The sequence below is a fragment of the Vipera berus genome, assembly GCF_964194415.1.
Source record: "Vipera berus genome assembly, chromosome: 1".
Lineage (NCBI taxonomy): Eukaryota > Metazoa > Chordata > Lepidosauria > Squamata > Viperidae > Vipera > Vipera berus.
This window is the reverse complement of record NC_138202.1, coordinates 23,057,555-23,073,985: the sequence shown is the minus strand read 5'-3', so window position 1 is coordinate 23,073,985 and position 16,431 is coordinate 23,057,555. Positions and strand designations below refer to the sequence as shown.

General features: G+C 42.5%; 1 protein-coding gene across 1 annotated transcript in view; it reads left to right on the top strand.

The window, feature by feature from the left end:
- The window catches only part of VCPKMT (valosin containing protein lysine methyltransferase), a 43,483-nt gene that overhangs the window by 24,588 nt on the left and 2,464 nt on the right, over positions 1-16,431 (top strand). The gene's annotated exons all lie outside the window — the stretch shown is intronic.

Sequence of the window (16,431 nt, the reverse complement as noted above, 5' to 3'; positions counted from 1 at the left end):
AATTTTTTAGTCTCACCCAGTCTGCCGTTACCACCGAAGCCACGCCCACCCAATGGCCCACACCCACTCAATGGGCCATGCGCACCCGGCACCAGATGATACATAAGTGGGTTTTGGTTTGCAGTTTAGGCACTCGATCTCTAAAGGTTTTGCCATCACTGGCCTAGATAGAAGGTTGGTGATAAACAAAGTATTGGGGCTTCAGAGGACACTAAAGTTAATTCTGAGAAAGGAGAAGCTTGTCAGTATTTCAATGTGATCTGCCTACCCACATCTGTCCTGAAAAACTGAACTGGACAATCTTAAAACATGTATACTTTTTCTTTCAGGAAAGCTAATTAATCATGGAATATATTCACCCCATAAATACAAAACTAAATCGTTTTTGTTCCTGTTCCTCACTCTTGTAACATAGATTGTGTTCATTATAACTGCATCTTTATTCTAAGCCTGCCATTATTTGTGTCTGATCATTTTATCAACCCCTTGAGCCAGAGAGAAGCAATCTATTTCTTCATACTCTTCACTGAAATTTGGAAAGATATTCTAATGTGGTTTTTTTTTTAATTTTGGGGAAGGAACTATAAAAATGAATACATAAAATCTCTCCAGTACTTAACATTTGGCTAGCATCCTCCCCAAAGTCAAACATTTCAGCTTTATCCTTTTAACATGTCATCAAATCACCACTAGCACACCCCATGCAGTTCTCGGAAATCTATCAAAAAATTTCAGCTTGCAGTTTGCTTTTGTTTTACCCTTTTTCTGTTCTTTGTCCTTCTTTTCTTTGTCAGCTGGTTCCAGTACCACCAAAACTGAAGACTACAGCTGAATTTACGTAAAACATCAAAGTTCAAATGTGATTGGCTATGTTGTGGCTTATTTGTGCAAATCTAAACTGTGTACTTGGTTTATACGTCAGGGAGATGGAGGGTCCCTTCCATAAACTTAAGCTTCATTTAACTAAAGGTTATCATGTTGTGCAAATCTAGTCTCAAAGTTCCTTGAGGCGGCATTCCTTTTTTTTCACTGCCACTTAATGAAACTTTTGCTGCAAAATGTAATTTACATGAAAGCGCCATAGTGAAGTAGATGAGCTGCATTCCTTCAGATGTTCCTGCACCACAACTACACACCATCATAGGCAAGTGGCCAGTGGCAAAAGATGCTTGGAACTATAGGTCAACAACATATGTGGCAAATTCATGTCTTCTGTGCTGCAAAAGCAATCTATATACGTACAAGGGTGAATCGGAAAGTAGAATTGAATACATGCACCTTTGGAGGATTAGCACATGAAACAGTGAACTGCAGGATGGAATTTCAGTTGTGTAACTTATACCCATTCCGTTCAACTGTTATTTGCACAGGAAAGTGATTTGGAGAATTGCACTGAAGCAGCTGTGATTTAAAACTTAGGAGATGGTATTAGCATAGGTGCTGGCCAATTTATCACTGTTAGTAGATAATGCTGAGATTGCTCCTAAATGTATTAGAAGTCTTGTATGGCAAAGCACAAAACACCCTTGAAAATATATCTTGTAGTTCCATGGCCTGTACCTTAATATAAAGCATTCTTACCCAATGTGCAGGCTTTCAACTCTTATAATTCCCAGTGGTGTTCCAATAAATCTTTTCCACTGGAGAGAGAAGGCTGAAAATATGCACTGTGACATCATGTTACAAATTCCCAGGGCTTTTTTTGTCATGGAACGCTCAGAACGGAGTTCCGGCACCTTTTTTGGATGGAACCTTATAGGCTAGGCAAGGCAGGTTGTATAACATGTGTGAGTTCCGGCACCTTTTTCTTTTACAAAAAAGCACTGCAAATTCCATAACTTACAATACAGAGTTACATCTGATTTTGTGATTCAGATTGAAAGGCTAGGATCTACATCATGACTTTATAATGCAAATTGAATCATGTAATCATTGTAATTTGTACCAGGTGCTGGTGCAACTGGAAGGAGTTAAATCGGGCAAAGCTGAACTAAATTTTGTTCTACCCTCTCTAGACTTTTAAATAGCTGGCTAATTGATGACAATTGTGGGGAAGCCAAGGCAGTTTGTAGAAAAAGATACTCAAATGCTGTGATATGTCCATACTTAAAAAGATCGGAATCATGCAATCCATGATATTCTCTGTGAGAAGCAAAAATTAGAATTTGAAGAAGAACGATAGGAAGATTATTGATGCTTTTAAACTTCACTTTTGGAGAACACTCCTAAGAATACCATGGATAGCTAAGAAAACAAACAAATGGATCATCAAATAAATCATCCAAGAGTTTTCACTTGAGGAAGAAATGACCAGGTTCAAATTATCCTATTTTGGGCACATTATGCAAAGGCCTAGTTCATTGGAAAAGGCTCTAATGCTGGAAAAGATGGGAGGAATGAAGAGAATAGGATTACCACATCAGGGTGGACAGATTCAGTTACAGTAATGATGGGGGCACCATTGAAAGAGCGAAGGATCCAGTTAAAAATCGATCATAGTAGGAGAAAATCTACATGATTGCTTAGAGTCAACAACTTGAATGGTATTTAATCAATCAATCTATCAAGGCAGCTTTGAGAGAATACTGAAAGTCTATAAAGACCGAAAGATAATGTATAAAGCAGTGTATGACACAAAGATGGTTTTGAAAGACAGAAAAATAAGGAAAGGTAGAGTGAACAAGGCGGATGTAAACTAGATTTAGCTATTTGGTTTTTTTCTTGCTTTTAATTTATTTAACTATTTCTTATACCTTTTCTGCACCCAGCATAATATTGCTTATCTTGGAAGGGAATAATGTGAAATGTATAAATGTATCTGTGTCGAAAACTGGAAGCTCACATGTCTCTAATATAAAACCCAAGAGATGAATCTACTGGACAACTGGGTAATTTGTGTGCCAGTGATATATAAAACTACTTTTTGTATGAATTGCGAACCCTGCCATGACAATTACTTTTCAGGATTTTAGGCAAGAATTTTCCTGACTCTGTGTAGAAAATCCTGAGGCTCTACATGGGGCTGCCCTTGAGGACCACTCAGAGGCTTCAACTGGTGCAGAATGCAGCCGCGCGAGTTGTGTTGGGGGTCTCCCGATACTCCCATGTTACACCTCTGCTCCGTGAGCTGCATTGGCTGCCAGTTGCCCTCCGGGTGAGATTCAAGGTGCTGGTTATGACCTACAAAGCCCTACATGGCATGGGTCCGGATTACCTACGGCAGCACCTGCTGCCGGCATCAACTTCCCTCCGTCCAGTGCGCTCCCACAGAGTGGGCCTCCTCAGGGTGCCTCCGATCAGAGAATGTCGATTGGTGGCCCCCAGGGGGAGGGCGTTCTCTGTGGGCGCGCCAGACCTGTGGAACCGCTTGCCGGTTGAGCTCCGGATGGCCCCCGACCTTTGCTCCTTCCGGCGCGATTTAAAAACTTATTTATTTGAACAATCTGGCCTGGTCTGATGGGTTTGGGGTTGGATTTAGTTTTAACACACTTTTATTATTGTATTATATTGGGCATAATTATTTAGTTCTTTTTAACTCTTTTTAACTTTTGTATTTACATTTTGATATTTATTGCCCTGTACACCGCCCTGAGTCCTTCAGGAGAAGGGCGGTATAAAAATTTAATAAATAATAATAAAATAATAATAATAATAATAATAAATTGAGACATTCTCTATGCAAGGCAAGTTTTCCATCCAAGTGGCTTCTTTGCTGGTGTAATAAACATGGACAAATGTTCGATCATTCAGCTATAGTAGCCATATTTCATTTCTAAATCACAGAGAATATATTTAATTTTTCACTTTTGGCATTTGCCAACCTCAAAATTAAGCCTGAAGCACTGACCAATGTAGAATTCTTTTATTGGGCAGAGTACCAGAGAAGAGAAGTTTTTCTCATAACTTCTTGTTTGTCCTATTGTACTTCTCCTTAGCCATAATACAACTGTGAGATTTAAAAACCCAAAATTTGATACTCACAACTCAAAGACAAGTCTGGTTAACAAAAACAAAGATTTATTGAAAAGAAAATTGAAAATAATAAAGAAAATAATAAAGAAAGAAAGCGTTTGCAAACGCGGCCTCTTAGACCCTTCCCAAGTTGGATTGGGTTCAAAGAGCGCGCTGAGCAAGTTTCAAACTAGGCATTTATACTTTCTTTTCTCGATACATGCCCCCCTAAGAAACTTAAGTTAGTCTTTGAAGTCATTTACATTTCTAAAAGATCTTCTTTGAACTTTTACATCCAAAAGACTTATTGTAACAAGTTCCTTACATCCATCACTACACTATCTTGTTTTACTCACCACCTTGAGATGTTCCTATCCTTTTTAACATTTCAAAAGAACTTTGTTGATTACCATGTGTGAATTCTCTGTCTAAGCAGGAAATAGATAGCCCCACAGTGTTACATTTTATACAATTTATAAAAGAATAACCTTTATTTATTTTCCTTTACAACCCTGTAAATATCATCGCCTCTTTTTGTAAAGTGTATCTGGAATGGTCTTAACATTGAAGAGAAAATCTGGCAATTTAACTCTAAAAGAAATCATTCAAGGTGGTGGAGGTGTAAAAAACATAAGAAGAATCCACATAAATACCAAGATTCAGTTTATACTCTGAAGAAGCAACAATAAACCATCAAGAATCAAGGAAGTTCTCCCCAGTCCAGAAAGAAACAGTCTTTTGAAGAGAACTCTGCTAAAGATCTCATCTTTTCTACTGGGAAAAACATGTAGCCTATCAGTGAAATTAAACAAGATAAAAAATGGTACTCTTCAGACTCTTCTTCAAAGAGTTTAGTCACGGCTATTTTATACTAATCAGCTTAACTGAACAAAAATGTATGTATTTATCTTGTTGTATTACTGCCATAATCTATATGGATTTCTAGAAACTTAAAAAAGTATAATTTACACTTGAAAACCAAAATAATACCAAAACCCACCAAGCAAGAAAAGGATGATATTCACTCATGATTCTCCGCAGGCCACCTGGGCCGACTTTTGCAGGATAATTTGAAATTGAAGACAACCAACAAGGAAAAATACTTAAGACTTTCATTTTAAAATAACATTCTAATCTGGGTAGTGTCACCTATATCATAAACTGCCCTAAACAAATAAACAATGTATAAAACAATGACTTGCAAGCCTGTATGTCTTAACTGAAGCTTGAATCAATGTTATAATCTTTCCTAATTCGAAGCAATGAAGATGATTAGAGTTCTGAAGGCTACAACATATAAGGAACGGTTGCTGGAATTGGGTACGTCTAGTTTAATGAAGAGAAGGACGAAGGGGGACATGATAGCAGTGTTCCAATATCTCAGGGGTTGCCACAAAGAAGAGGGAGTCAATCTATTTTTCAAAGCACTAGAAGGCAGGACAAGAAACAATGGATGGAAACTAATCAAGGAGAGAAGCAACTTAGAACGAAGAAGAAATTTCCTGACAGTTAGACCAATTAATCAGTGGAACAATCTGCCTTCAGAAGCGGTGAATGCTTCAACACTGGAAGTTTTTAAGAAGAGACTGGACAGCCATTTGTCTGAAATGGTATAGGTTTCCTGCCTGAGCAGGGGGTTGGACTAGAAGACCTCCAAGGTCCCATCTCAATGGGGCGACGGCGACATGTGGTTCCTGCACCGCTCTTGGGCGGCGGCGACGGCGTCTCCAGGCCACCTTTACCACCTTGGCCTGCCTAGCCCTCTGCCTTGGACATATATACTCACCAACTTTCTGCCTACCCCCTCTCCCCTTTGGACTTGGATGGACCTGGGTACTAGCCACGGTGGGAGAGTGGCTTGGGTTTACATCTGCAGCCCCATAGAGGTGGGAGCTCTATGGGGTATGCCTACCCAGAGCATATCTTGGACCACCCCCAGGAACAGAGTTGCAACCCGTCGTGAGAGGACGGGGGGCAGCCTGTTTCTGGGGGCACCCAACTGAGTGGCAGTGAAGTTGGGTGAGGATCCAGATATTCATCCCTTGCTTCGATCCTCCTATGGAAATGACCAACTATGGGACTGCCTATCCTGGACTTGCTGGACCTATATGCAGCAATATACCAGCACAGACTTGTTCGCCCTCAGGAGTGCCCCCCTCTCCTGGGTGCGACCCGCCTTTTCTAATACCTCCAATCTCGATGAAGGGCCCGATTGTTGGGACCCTGAGAGATGGCCGGGCAGGGGCAGGGGCCTTCAACATAAATTTAATAAGAGGCCCCTGGTTAATTTTTTAGCAAAAATTTTTATGGGGTTAGGGAGAGGGATGGGAGTGGGTGGGGGTTGTTTGGCTATGGGGGGTGGTTAATCAACCATGGCTCAGGCCAGGCATGGGTCTGGACGCGCGGGGGGAGAACAGGGTGTGGTTGTCTCCGGGGCTCTGGAGCGGGTCGTGGGACTACCGATTCCCACGACGTTGGGGAATGGCAGCAGGTGCATAAACAGAGGGCCGTATCGTTACCGGGGGGGGCCGTCTCCACTACTTGCAAGCGGTGAGGCGCTCCGACCCTCTGTTTCTTCCCCGAGGTTCCGGGAGCGAGGATGTGCAGCCTCCTGAGCTCCGGCTGGTGTACCTGAATGCCAGGTCCGTGGTTAATAAAGCTCCCCTTGTTTGGGATTTAGTTGAGGGTGAGCACGCGGACCTGGCTTGCATCACGGAGACTTGGTTGGGCCCAGAGGGTGGGGTCCCTTTGGTTGACCTCTGCCCACCAGGTTTCCGGGTGCTACACCGGCCACGAGCTCAAGGTAGGGGTGGGGGTGTGGCAGTAGCTATCAGGGAGACCTTATGTCCGTGGGAGACCACCGTTCCTCAGATAGTCGGGTGTGAGTCTCTCTTTTTGAGATTTGGTCCGGGGGCGCAGTTGGGCTTGCTGCTGGTGTACTTTTCGTCTAGTCGCGCAGCGGCAGCCCTGCCCGAGCTGCTCGATGTCCTCTCTGGGTTGGTGATTGAGTTCCCCAAACTTATAGTTTTGGGTGACTTCAATCTACCATCCCTGTGAGGCTCATCTGAGCTAGCTTGGGAGTTCATGGCTTCCATGACGGCCATGGACCTGACGCAAGTAATTTCTGAACCAACTCATGAGGGAGGCCACACCCTTGACCTGGTTTTCTTATCTGGACGGTGGTTTGATGATCTTGGTGGGGGCTCTCCATTTATTATGCCCCTGTCATGGACCGATCATTACCTCCTGCGGCTGGTCTTCCGTTTTGCCACCCCCCGCCGTGGGGGTACGGAGCCAATTAGATGGTACCGCCCCAGACGCTTAATGGATCCTGATAGATTCCAGGCGGCGCTGGGGTCCCCACCTGCCTCCGTCGCTCACAACTCGGCGGATGCCCTAGTGGAAGCCTGGGAAAGGGCGGCCACTGGGGCACTTGACCGAGTTGTACCCTTGCGGCCCCTGACCCGGTGCAGATCCCAATGAGCTCCATGGTTTTCCACGGAGCTCCGGGAGATGAAGCGTCGGAAACGGGGCCTAGAGAGCTGTTGGAGGTCCAGTCGATCCGAATCCGACCGGTTGCGACTAAGAACCTTTATTAGGTCTTATCTCGCAGTGATGAGGACGGCGAGGTGTAATTACTTCTCTGCCCTCATCGCGTCCGCAGATAATCGCCTGGCCGCCCTGTTTAGGGTGACCCGCTCCCTCCTTAATCAGGAGGTGAGGGAGGAACCCTTGCAGGGTCGTGCCGAGGAGTTTGGTCAACATCTGCTGGATAAAATCGCTCAGATTCGGACCGGTCTGGACTCCAACCGGGCAGAGTCTGACGATCAGGACACGGGCGGTCTTGTCGATGTTATCTGGGAGGAGTTTGATTCTGTAACCCCTGAGAAAGTGGACAGGATTATGGGGAGGCTGAGCTCCACCACATGTTTATTGGACCCGTGCCCTTCTTGGCTGGTTTATGCAGCTCGGGAGAGGACACGAGGCTGGTTCCAGGCAGTTATATCTGCTTCCTTGAGTGAGGGTAATTTCCCCGCCGTCTTGAAGGAGGCGGTGGTGAGACCTCTCCTCAAGAAGCCTGCTCTGGACCCAGCTGTTTTGAACAACTTTCGTCCGATCTCCAACCTTCGCTTTCTTGCGAAGGTTGTTGAGAGTGTGGTGGCGCATCAGCTTCCCCTGGTCCTGGATGAAGCGGATTATCTAGACCCATTCCAATCGGGTTTCAGGCCCGGGTACAGCACGGAGACGGCATTGGTCGCTCTGGTGAATGATCTCTGGAGGGCTCGGGACAGAGGACATTCCTCTGTCCTTGTCCTATTAGACCTCTCGGCGACTTTCGATACCATCGACCATGGTATCCTGCTGCGGCGTCTCAGGGGATTGGGAGTGGGAGGCACAGTTCTTCAGTGGTTCTCGTCCTATCTCCTGGGACGCTCGCAGTCGGTGTTGGCAGGGGGGCAGAGGTCGACCCCTAGGACTCTCGCTTGTGGAGTTCCTCAGGGGTCGGTCCTCTCGCCTCTCCTGTTCAACATCTACATGAAACCGCTGGGTGAGATCATTTGTGGTTTTGGAGTTGGGTATCATCAGTATGCCGATGATACCCAACTTTTCATTTCGACCCCAAACCACCCCAGTGATGCCCTCGATGTGATGTCCCGTTGCCTGGAGGCGGTTCGGGCCTGGATGGGGAGGAACAGACTTCAGCTCAACCCTGACAAGACTGAGTGGCTGTGCATTCCGGCATCCCGGGACATTCAAAATATTCCATCTCTTCTTATGGGGGGTGAGTCCTTACCCCCCGTGGATAGGGCTCGCAACTTGGGAGTCCTCCTAGATTCACGACTTACTCTGGAAGACCATATAGTGGCCGTGACTAGGGGGGCTTTCGCCCAGGTTCGCCTGGTGCGCCAGTTGCGGCCCTATCTGGACCGGGATGCCCTGTGTACGGTCACTCATGCGCTCGTGACCTCTCGCCTGGACTACTGCAATGCTCTTTACATGGGGCTTCCCTTGAAGACCACTCGGAGGCTCCAACTGGTACAGAATGCGGCCGCGAGAGTTGTCTTGGGAGTTTCCCGGTACTCCCATGTTACACCTTTGCTCCGCGAGCTACATTGGTTACCAGTTGTCTTCTGGGTGAGGTTCAAGGTTTTGGTTATGATCTTCAAGTCCTTACATGGCATGGGTCCGGGGTACCTCGAGGACCACCTGCTGCCGGCGTCAACTCCCCTCCGCCCTGTGCGTGCCCACAGAGAGGGCCTCCTCAGGGTGCCTCCGGTCAGGGAATGTCGACTGGTGGCCCCCAGGGGGAGGGCCTTCTCTGTGGGTGCTCCGGCGTTATGGAACCAACTGCCGGTTGAGCTCCGGATGGCATCGGACCTTCGCTCCTTCTGGCGCGGGCTGAAGACCCACTTATTTGAACTAGCTGGTCTGGCCTGATGGGGAACGTTAGGGTTTTTAAATGGGTCTTTTATTGCTTTTATTGTTATTGTAATTTTTAATTGGGCATTTGTTTAATTCCTTTTTAATTTTTGTATTGTTATTTATATATGCCCTGTTAACCGCCCTGAGTCCTTCGGGAGAAGGGCGGTATACAAATTTAATAAAAGTAAAGTAAAGTAAAAGTTATTCTGTTATTCAATAATCAATATGTATTGTTCAATAGTAAACTCAAACAATATGTTACAAATGCTTAGTATCATGTGAATAATAGTTCAGCTTCATTCACCTCAACAATATTTAATAACAAATCAATTTACATTGCAAGGAAAGGCGAATATACGTGTGCCAGGATCCTGCAAGGTTATTTGTTATATTTTTCTTTTTATTTATTTGATTTCTATAGCCACCCATCCTCACAAGTGACTCTGGGTGAAGCAAACAATTAAAAGTATTATAAAAACAATTTACAAAATACAAAATAAATACTATTTTGTTGTACTTTTTCTGGGACGGAATTCAGAAACTATGTTTAGCCATGGGCCAAACTGTATATTTAAAGGAACTTTTGAAAACTATTGAGTATTTGAATTGGATGAGGGAACCAACAAGAGGCCAGTACAGTTGCAATGAAGGCAATGCTCCCCCTTAAATGGCTTCTTAACACAGTGGCCGGTAACACACCAAAATGACATAATTAATATTATGTGTCTTTGTGTACATTATTACTTTGTGTATGCTGCTTCGTGTGCAACGTTGGCTGTCTCAGAGGCCATTATAAGGCACATTTAAGTAATGAGAATATGATATATATGATTTATTTTGATTTGGCTGCTGCCTCTCTTATGTTATTCAAGGTATAGAATATAGGAAGAGAAACTAATCTGTGGTGCTTCCCCCACCCATGCTTACTCTAAAACATTTATAGAGGACAGGACATCAGATATGGGTTGCTTTTGCACACAGCCATTTTCTCCTAAAGATTTAGAGAGCTTTGAGCAGGGGTCTTCAAACTTGGCCCTTTGATGACTTGTGGACTTCAACTCCCAGAATTCCTCAGCTAGCGTGCCTGGCTGAGGAATTCTGGGAGTTGAAGTCCACAAGTCATCAAAGGGCCAAGTTTGAAGACCCCTGGCTTAGAGTATGAGGCAGGCAGTGTTTTACCCATTTCTGTCCAACCCTTTTGAAATTGTGGGTGGGTCTAGAAAGATAGCATACTGTCAGTGTGGGGCTAACTTTCCTGGAAGTACAACCTCTTTCCATGTACCACCTCCCCAAATATGCAACATTATCTTGAGGAGCTGCAAACCTGCATCAAAAGCATCACTCTCATCTGATACAGAAAAAACTGGATTGGAGGTGGAGGAATGGTAACCTTCACAGAACATCTGAGCTATCTTCCTCATTTGCTTTCCTAGTAGATAGCATTATTTATCAGCTCTCGATTGGGCAAATATCCTTATATATGTTCAGAAAAGACATTGACTGTCTCTTTTTCCATGCCTTTCTCACGGGATCCACCCAAGGTGTGCCACTTATCAAGGTCACGCTAATAAGCTGATGCTATTAAAAGCAAGGAGCTGAGCTGTACTATCCTGCTTGGTTTGCAAGATGAGCATCCTTCAGTGCCAGCTGGGTGAAGAGCTGAACAGACATTAATTAGCACTGGGATTCCAGATTTTCACTCCAAAACAGTCGATAAGCTTTCTATGTAGACTCTGAATAAGAAAACAGGAGAGGTAGTTTTAGTGTGGAGTTTGCACAGCTCCAGGTCCAGCAGAGAGCTGAGCATGCCCTGTAGCTCAAATTATGAGCAGTTAGAGAATGACAGTTGAAAGCTCCCCTGTCCAAGTTTAATATTTGATCCTAAATAAACATGCTGAGGATGGAATCCAATTGCAAGTGAGGAAAGCTGGAGGGAAGGAAGCAAACCAATTTTGGCACATACTGTACTTGCTACCCAGGATTATAAATCCAAGTATGTAGCTTCCTTTGCATAGAACAAGACTCACAAGCATGGCACAAGCATGACATAGCAACATCTTTCCCCCCCATTGTTTCTCCTTGACACTGGCCCACCTTCTGCTGAGCTTGGGAAATAAAAAAGTTGAATCATTCTTATCTTCACCAGTTAGTGGTATTCCCATCTTCTTATTATGACATGTCTTAAGGGCAATCCCTATAAGATGTATTAGGCGTTGTCATTCGCTGCCTCCAAGGAAAACTGGTTGACTGCAGGGACTTGAAGAAGAGACAAAAGAGGTAACTGGGGCAGCAGATTGCATGCTAGCAGTCTGACTTAAGGATGAGGGGAAAGCCACTGAACACACAATTTTGAAAAAGCCCTCAGATTCCAAAGGGCTATGTAAAACTTTCTGTGTATAATGGCTGAGGAGGAACTGGGTAATCTGGTGTGTGGATCTTCCCCTCCCACTACGATTAGAGAGATTCCTATCTAAAGGAAAAGAAAAAAGACAAATTTGTTGTAAGTAAGAACCATCAAGCACAGGCTTGCTTTTAGTATTACTTTGGCAGACCCAGGGAGGCAGGTTAGTGTTACCATTCTGCATTACAGTATTTGAGACCAACCCTTCAGTTTTAAAAAACATATTTTCCTCTTTTCTTCCTGTTGTTTTAGCAGAATTAAACCTATTAAGGTAGTGAAAATTGACACTTATACAGCTTTCAAAAGCCAAACAGCTCTACCCTATGACAGAGGAAGTTCTTGTTTCTATACTTGAGGTTATGGGCTGTTTTCAACCCCTAGCCCCAATTTTTGACCCATCTGTAGTTCCCAGATGGCACAGCTGAAAATTATTGGCAAACTCACCAGGTTTCGGTGGCAGGATTTTTGAGTCCTTAACACATCTGTTTGACTTTCTAATTCCTTCAGTCCTTCAAAATACACATACTGGTCCAACATTTTCAGTCACACCAACTTGTGGTTATTATTGCTATACTCACCCCTCCGAAGCCCCAATCATCATTATTATTGGGCATACAAAAGTGTTGCCCTTGACTGGTTTGAAGCTGCTTAACTGGGATAAGTTTCACATTTTCAAACACTGAAATGATTGAGGCTTAAAACTGCTTTTAAGAAATATCCCAATAGGATTGCTACTGTGTTTATCCTTCTGCATATTACTCTTTTAGACTAATGAATTAAAATGCTAGGACAATCTCAAATTTCAGGCATACATACTGTTGGATGCAGGTAAATATACACAACTGAATTAGAAGTGGGTAGAAATGGATGCCTGTGCAGCATAACTGCGTGTTTAATGGAGTTAGCCATGCATTTGTATGCAGATCAGAAACCTAGATAAATGGGGAGGACTGAGATAAGACTTGGTGACATATGTTGTAAAAACCTCACCAATAAAATTGTATGGAAGACTCTCAAATGAATCTGATAGGGTGTCCAGTGGGTAGAAACCCCCTCCCCCCAGGCCTGAAGCTATCTGAGGAAGACCAAAGACCTACAATGAGCACTCAAGGCTTTAATGATGTGCCTGGGGCACGTCCAGCAGGAATCCCAACTGCTGAAGCAGCTACTGGTGAAAGCAAGTTTCAGCGCCGCATGAACACACATCAGATAACAATGTCGAGTTTCTGAGGAATAAGCTAAGGTAAATTGGGTTATCATCAAACAGTTGCAGCAAAGGTTACCAAAAGCAAGTAATGGAGTACAGAAAACCAGACATATTGCTGGAAGACAAAAATCACAAAATTCTGCCTTACTTATTTTAGCCATGTCATGGATTCAAACTCACTAGAAAAGGCAGTTATGCTTGGAGTAATCAGTAATAAAAGGAAACGGGTCTGCCAAAAACCATGGTGGATAGTCACGATCAAAGCTGACATCAGTCAGAGCATAAAACAACTGAAATAAGTCATACAAGATCAGAAAATATGGAAAGTGTTAGTCCATAGAATTGATGAGAATTGGATATAATTGAATGGATAGCAACAGCATCACTATCCTCCTACTGATATATTAGGGCTGTGCAAGTTATATCAACATTGGTTTAGCTATGCAACTCCTGCTATACCATTTGGTTATGATATATGGAGAAGCAGACAACCAATTTGGACAAATAAAGCACAGCAAATTTATACTGTATCAGGTTAGGAAGACAGAGGTTTTGTTCAAAAAGGAAATATACATGAAGTGGGCTGTGACTCAAACTATGCATTTATGCTCTGCTTTGTATTATTTACATTACGTATATAAATATAGAAGCTTCACTGTTAAAGTTGTCACAAGATCTCAGGCTGATAAAATCACCACAGATTCCACCGAACATAGCACACATTGGGATAAATTAGAATGTGAAAATGAACCACCATCACCCTTGCCAAAACAAGATCTGCTATGAAGCCATGACATTTAAGCTACGCAGACAATGGCTATGAAGTTCAGATCTGTAGCTAGAGAAAACTGGAAAATATGAATTCTTCTACTGTACTATAATGCCTTTCTTTTAATCAGAGCAGCGGCTAAAACTGAATTACATTCTTTCCTCTTATCACACTGGAGCAAATGCTGGGATTCCACCACAGAAAGCAAAGCTGTTCAATTTACATTGCCCAATCCCACTGGCTTGAGTTCCCTCTGGGTTGCTTGCATTGAATAGGATTATCTGGGTGTACACTGATTCCAATTTAAGGATTAGCCTGGGTGTGTGCAAATGGCTGCACTCACAGAAGGGGGGGGGAAAAAACCCAGTATATTTCATTTCAGTCAAGATATATCACAAGACAGTTCTGCCTGTGACAATAGCCCAGACCCCACCTGCAGCAAACACCATTGCGTCAGGCTGGGAATTAAGCAAAGTTTAATTAAGATATTATGGTGCTCTGGGCAAAGAAACCAAACAAACAGCATTCCCCTTCTTGCAGTGTTCAAGAGCTCAGAAGGTGCCTGGGTCAAGGAGACCTTTTAAAAGAATGCTGTCTAAATATGCTGAACCTGCCTGCAATTTCTGGAAGTTATATAGCAACACATCTGGCAGATACTGAGCTGGGCAAGGAGAGAATGAGCTAGAGGGAGGTGAACTGAGGAATATGTATCCCCAAACTCCAAAGCTACAAAAAACTCTCTGAAACTTGAGACATTATGCATAATTATCCTGTAGAAGGATTCTTGAGGGGAAAGAAAGTTATACCCCTAAATTCTGTTTAGAAATACTTCGAAAATACTGTAATAATTCAGCTTTACAGATAGGGCACAACACTTACAGTACTTGTCTTTAATCTATTTAGTAGCTGTTGGAAACTAACTTAGAGAAACTTGTATATTCAGATCGAGGGCCGAATTTACTATTGAAGAAATCAGCAAAATGGTTGGATAGCCTTAATTTAGAATCCATCTTAGCATCTTGCTCTATGAAATGCTTCTTATTTTTACAATAGGAATTGCTGCACAATTCATTGCCTTTCAGAGTTACTACCACTAAACCACAATCCAAGCCTGCATTTTTAGAGTTTGCTACTCTTCACCAGGTGTTTGCTTGTAGACTTCCTAGGTAATTTATGCATTGCTAGAAACAAGTAGGTAATTTTTTGTTTTCTTATATTAGTAATACCAATAATGGCACTTTTACTAGAAGACTTAGCAGAGCAATTGTAGATAGAATACGTAGAGGCATAACTATGAAAAAGTACTGAATACAAAGCAGCTCTCATTGTCAAACACTTGAGAGAACCAGTCAATATAACAAGGAATGCAACATGCAACGGGACTGCTGCCCTTGTGAAGAAGGACTCTTTGTTTGGAGCTGGAGGCTCAGCCTCTTTATTCTATCTTCTAGATCATTAAACACAGAGAAAAAGCTATTACTGAAAACTGAAATTGTAAAGAAGACACAACTATCTATTTCTGCTATGTCACTATCAAGTTATGTCTTGGTGTTTAATGCAAATTAAAACAAATATTGAAAAGCATTAACTTGGCAGCCATGCCATCAGCAAGAATTGAATTCAACTTGAATGAATCTTTGCCTTGATCTTCAGGACACAATGGTTCAAACATGCCAAAGAAACAAGTTCTTCAATGCAGGCAATCAAGTCCTGCAACTTTCACATTAGACATAACTCAATAGAAATGAGCTTTTTCTAATCAATGAAGAATAAAGCACAGATCAATCCTCAAAAGGAATATTTTATTTAGCTCCCTTTGTAAGCTTTCAGAATCTCAGAAGATGCTTGCTTTGAGCCTGTTTGGCAACTCCTTGCAGTCCTAAAGGACTAGATTTACTGTATTCTTAATCAAAACCATTTAACACATTCAGGAACATGTACTCATTGCCTAAAAAAGAATACTGCACTTTTTAATGATTTTTGCTGCAGAATTTAGCTGTGACTCTACAATGCCTGAGTTGATAAAAGCATTTTATTTTTGTTTGGGAATTATATATCTTGCTTTAAATAGTCCTGAAATAATTATGGACATGTTCATTACATGGCTAATTCAGTGAACATTACAGTCTAATGAAATTATATTAAACAGTATAGGACCGAATTATTTAAAGAACTGCCTTCACTCTTCTCAATCTGTCTATTCTTTAAAATCAGGAGCAAAGTTGTTTTTTTCTTTCTTGTTTTCCTGTAGTTTCCGGTAGCAACTAATTTATCAAGTTTTGAACTATCTATTTGACTGATAGTATCCTTTCAAAGTCTGAAGCAGGGGTGTTTTGGTTATCACAATCTTGAATAGCAGATCTGCAATATTTTACAGCACCTGGATACAAAATTTATGGCTATCATATGATATGAAGCTGTGGTCATCTGATTTTGGCAGATTAGCAGGGCCCAGAATGGAACAGAGGAATACTGTACACCTTATCTCAGTCTGAAAACTGACATGTTGGTAAATGCAGTATTTATTTATTTATTTATTTTATTAAATTTATATACCGCCCTATTCCCGTAGGACTCAGGGCGGTTTACAGGGAGAGTTAAAAACAAACATACAAAAGTTAAAATCAGATTAAAATTAATTAAATCAAGTCCCCAATTTAAACTAAAACCCAATAAAAT